The sequence below is a fragment of the Diorhabda carinulata genome, chromosome 5, assembly GCF_026250575.1.
Source record: "Diorhabda carinulata isolate Delta chromosome 5, icDioCari1.1, whole genome shotgun sequence".
In the NCBI taxonomy this organism is placed as follows: domain Eukaryota; kingdom Metazoa; phylum Arthropoda; class Insecta; order Coleoptera; family Chrysomelidae; genus Diorhabda; species Diorhabda carinulata.
This window is the reverse complement of record NC_079464.1, coordinates 30,872,705-30,878,704: the sequence shown is the minus strand read 5'-3', so window position 1 is coordinate 30,878,704 and position 6,000 is coordinate 30,872,705.

The following is a 6,000-nucleotide window of genomic DNA, read 5'->3' as shown; positions in this document are numbered from 1 at the left end:
AATATTTCACGAATAATGACGATTCCTCATTTTTTAAGATAATAATTTTATATTTTCGCTTATTGTTTTATATAAATTACAATTAACAATTTTATGTCACTCGAAACAACTTCAGATATCACTAATATGCGAATGGACAACCCAAAATGGCTGAAAATTTGTTAGGTTAGGTTAGTTTCCATCTAAACGTAATGACGATAATTTGACAGTTATGGGAAGGCGTGAGGGGTGACCTTGGAGATGAAGTACAGAATTTCGATAAAATATTTTGAAATATTTCACGAATAATGACGATTCCTCATTTTTTAAGATAATAATTTTATATTTTCGCTTATTGTTTTATATAAATTACAATTAACAATTTTATGTCACTCGAAACAACTTCAGATATCACTAATATGCGAATGGACAACCCAAAATGGCTGAAAATTTGTTAGGTTAGGTTAGTTTCCATCTAAACGTAATGACGATAATTTGACAGTTATGGGAAGGCGTGAGGGGCGAACTTGGAGATGAAGTACAGAATTTCGATAAAATATTTCGAAATATTTCACGAATAACGACGATTCCTCATTTTTCAAGATAATAATTTTATATTTTCAGATATTGTTTTATATAAATTACAATTAACAACTTTATGTCACTCGAAACAACTTCAGATATCACTAATATGCGAATGGACAACCCAAAATGGCTGAAAATTTGTTAGGTTAGGTTAGTTTCCATCTAAACGTAATGACGATAATTTGACAGTTATGGGAAGGCGTGAGGGGCGAACTTGGAGATGAAGTACAGAATTTCGATAAAATATTTCGAAATATTTCACGAATAACGACGATTCCTCATTTTTCAAGATAATAATTTTATATTTTCAGATATTGTTTTATATAAATTACAATTAACAACTTTATGTCACTCGAAACAACTTCAGATATCACTAATATGCGAATGGACAACCCAAAATGGCTGAAAATTTGTTAGGTTAGGTTAGTTTCCATCTAAACGTAATGACTATAATTTGACAGTTATGGGAAGGCGTGAGGGGGACCTTGGAGATGAAGTACAGAATTTCGATAAAATATTTTGAAATATTTCACGAATAATGACGATTCCTCATTTTTTAAGATAATAATTTTATATTTTCGCTTATTGTTTTATATAAATTACAATTAACAATTTTATGTCACTCGAAACAACTTCAGATATCACTAATATGCGAATGGACAACCCAAAATGGCTGAAAATTTGTTAGGTTAGGTTAGTTTCCATCTAAACGTAATGACGATAATTTGACAGTTATGGGAAGGCGTGAGGGGCGAACTTGGAGATGAAGTACAGAATTTCGATAAAATATTTCGAAATATTTCACGAATAACGACGATTCCTCATTTTTCAAGATAATAATTTTATATTTTCAGATATTGTTTTATATAAATTACAATTAACAACTTTATGTCACTCGAAACAACTTCAGATATCACTAATATGCGAATGGACAACCCAAAATGGCTGAAAATTTGTTAGGTTAGGTTAGTTTCCATCTAAACGTAATGACGATAATTTGACAGTTATGGGAAGGCGTGAGGGGCGAACTTGGAGATGAAGTACAGAATTTCGATAAAATATTTCGAAATATTTCACGAATAACGACGATTCCTCATTTTTCAAGATAATAATTTTATATTTTCAGATATTGTTTTATATAAATTACAATTAACAACTTTATGTCACTCGAAACAACTTCAGATATCACTAATATGCGAATGGACAACCCAAAATGGCTGAAAATTTGTTAGGTTAGGTTAGTTTCCATCTAAACGTAATGACGATAATTTGACAGTTATGGGAAGGCGTGAGGGGCGAACTTGGAGATGAAGTACAGAATTTCGATAAAATATTTCGAAATATTTCACGAATAACGACGATTCCTCATTTTTCAAGATAATAATTTTATATTTTCAGATATTGTTTTATATAAATTACAATTAACAACTTTATGTCACTCGAAACAACTTCAGATATCACTAATATGCGAATGGACAACCCAAAATGGCTGAAAATTTGTTAGGTTAGGTTAGTTTCCATCTAAACGTAATGACGATAATTTGACAGTTATGGGAAGGCGTGAGGGGCGAACTTGGAGATGAAGTACAGAATTTCGATAAAATATTTCGAAATATTTCACGAATAACGACGATTCCTCATTTTTCAAGATAATAATTTTATATTTTCAGATATTGTTTTATATAAATTACAATTAACAATTTTATGTCACTCGCAACAACTTCAGATATCACTAATATGCGAATGGACAACCCAAAATGGCTGAAAATTTGTTAGGTTAGGTTAGTTTCCATCTAAACGTAATGACGATAATTTGACAGTTATGGGAAGGCGTGAGGGGCGAACTTGGAGATGAAGTACAGAATTTCGATAAAATATTTTGAAATATTTCACGAATAATGACGATTCCTCATTTTTTAAGATAATAATTTTATATTTTCACTTATTGTTTTATATAAATAACAATTACCAGTGTATAAATTAAATTTTTATTTTGATAAAACATCGATTTGGATGGCATAAAGGAACAGGTGATGTAATTATCGCGTAAACGTTCCCGTTTCGGTGGAACGAGCCCTTAGAACGCGACACAAGTATGTTGACTCAAATTATAATTAGTCGCGCCCCGTTGGGCGCTTCACGACTCTTTGCCGGTGTTTTCTAGCGGAAAATTACTGTTGCATCGCCCTCTTCTACTCCACTGCCGATTTCTATTCTACTTAAGCGTTGTAGGTGTCGATGATTTTCAAGTGGAAACCGAATCGAAAGTTTAAACAGTTTCTACGAACTTTTCGTTTGTTAACGTATCATCTTAAATCTAATTTCGATTTGGGTAACTAGCCCCTCCGTTAATGATGCCTAATAAGCCTCGATTTTAATCTTTAAAACCGAAAAGGGGGCTTAAAGTGATTACCAAATAACACTTTCTGTAAATCAAACAAATGTCGTATAGAGTGCTAGGTGATGTGACCATTTGTAATTGAAACGCGGCCCTTTGTGTCCTTTATATTCACTCCATTCTTCTTCTATTCGCGTTTTAAAACCGCGCTGTCTACTCATCCGCTGTGGCGATTATTGTGCACTAAACAAAGTAAAAGATGATAAGTTTATGTAGGTACCGGTAAAAAAACGTCCTAGAGACCAAAAAAATTAAGTTATCCTCCTATTTCGGATTATATAAAACTCCCGTTCATTCAGGTTTAGTTATAACATTGAATTTATGTGACGGCTGTTTGGAGTAGTAGACACTACGAGTTTAAAATCGCGATCGGCGAACCGAACCCTTCTGTAATCGCCTATTGAATTGTCATTCATCGTCAAAAGGAAGGGCAAAGGGGCTTTCGACAAACAATTTTCAGAAAGCCCTTTCATATGCAATAATTGTAATTTTGGTTTGGTTTTTAAGCACAGACCTAGACAGAGACAAATGCAGGCCCTGCTTATTTTTTAACGTTTGATGTTGGGGTTTAAATACGACATTCAATTAGTATGAAATTTGACGGAAAATGAATAATTTATATGGAAAATGGGCTTTCGATAGGTGCTAGTATCTATTTTTTGAATGTAGTTTTTTTACTTTTTATTTGGATGTCGATATATTTTGAAGAAATAGGGATATTTGGGTAGAGCTGACAACATTGCTATAATTAAAATATTTTGACGTAAGAAATTAGGAATGAGAAATTGTTTTGAGGAATTTCACAAATTTGAAAATGTTGAAAAAGGGAATTTGAAAAATTTGAAGATAATTATGGAAATTTGAATAATTTGTGAAATATCTGAAAAATTAACTGAATTAAAAATTTTGTAAATTTCCAAATGATTAAGAAACTTTTGGGAATTTAATTTCCCAAACTATAGAAATTGGAAGAAATTTAGGAATTTCAATGATTTTGAAAATTTTAAGTATTTTGACAATTTGAAGATTATATAAAATTATAGGATTATTTCGAAAATTTGAAGAAAATTAAATTAATTTAAAAAATTTGGGAACTCGGAAAAAAATTTGATAAATTTTGAGAAATTAAGTTTCCAAAATGTGGAAATTGGGAAAAATCCGAGGTATTTGAAAAGTTACGAGATAATTTAGAAAATATTAAAAATTTAGGAAATTTTGAAAATATCTGAAAATTGTACCCAATTCAAAATTTCGTAAATTTCCAAATAATTATTTTGAAATTTTTGGAAATTGGAAAATATTTTAGACTTGAGGAATTTCAATTATTCTGAAAATCATGAAAACTCTTTAAATCTCCATAAACTGGAAAAAATCGAAGTTTTTTGAAAAATTTTCAAAATATCTGAAAATTAAATCTAATTCAAAATTTCGTAAATTTCTCAATAATTATGAAAATTTGAAATTTTTGGAAATTTGAAAAAATTTAGGAATTTCAATGATTTTGAAAATTTTAAGTATTTCCAAAATTTGAAGAAAATTAAATTAATTTGAAAAATTTTGAGAAATTAAGTTTCCAAAATGTGAAAATTTTGAAAATATCTGAAAATTGTACCCAATTCAAAATTTCGCAAATTTCCAAATAATTATGAAAATTTTAAATTTTTGGAAATTTGAAAATATTTAAGACTTGAGGAATTTCAATTATTTTGAAAATCATGAAAACTTTTTAAATTTCCAGAAATCGAAAAAAATCGAAGATATTTGAGAAAATTCAAGATGATTTTCAAAATTTTGGATATTCGAAAAATATTAAGAATTTGGGAAATTTCGAAAATATTTGAAAATTGTACCCAATTCAAAATTTCGTAAATTTCCAAATAATAATGAAAATTTTAAATTTTTGGAAATTGGAAAATATTTTAGACTTGAGGAATTTCAATTATTTTGAAAATCATGAAAACTTTTTAAATTTCCAGAAATCCGAAAAAATCGAAGATATTTGAGAAAATTCAAGATGGTTTTCAAAATTTTGGATATTCGAAAAATATTAAGAATTTGGAAAATTTCGAAAATATTTGAAAATTGTACCCAATTCAAAATTTCGCAAATTTCCAAATAATAATGGAAATTTTGAATTTTTGGAAATTGGAAAATATTTTAGACTTGAGGAATTTCAATTATTTTGAAAATCATGAAAACTTTTTAAATTTCCAGAAATCCGAAAAAATCGAAGATATTTGAGAAAATTCAAGATGATTTTCAAAATTTTGGATATTCGAAAAATATTAAGAATTTGGGAAATTTCGAAAATATTTGAAAATTGTACCCAATTCAAAATTTCGCAAATTTCCAAATAATAATGAAAATTTTGAATTTTTGGAAATTGGAAAATATTTTAGACTTGAGGAATTTCAATTATTTTGAAAATCATGAAAACTTTTTAAATTTCCAGAAATCCGAAAAAATCGAAGATATTTGAGAAAATTCAAGATGGTTTTCAAAATTTTGGATATTCGAAAAATATTAAGAATTTGGAAAATTTCGAAAATATTTGAAAATTGTACCCAATTCAAAATTTCGCAAATTTCCAAATAATAATGGAAATTTTGAATTTTTGGAAATTGGAAAATATTTTAGACTTGAGGAATTTCAATTATTTTGAAAATCATGAAAACTTTTTAAATTTCCAGAAATCCGAAAAAATCGAAGATATTTGAGAAAATTCAAGATGATTTTCAAAATTTTGGATATTCGAAAAATATTAAGAATTTGGGAAATTTCGAAAATATTTGAAAATTGTACCCAATTCAAAATTTCGCAAATTTCCAAATAATAATGAAAATTTTAAATTTTTGGAAATTGGAAAATATTTTAGACTTGAGGAATTTCAATTATTTTGAAAATCATGAAAACTTTTTAAATTTCCAGAAATCGAATAAAATCGAAGATATTTGAGAAAATTCAAGAAGATTTTCAAAATTTTGGATATTCGAAAAATATTAAGAATTTGGAAAATTTCGAAAATATTTGAAAATTGT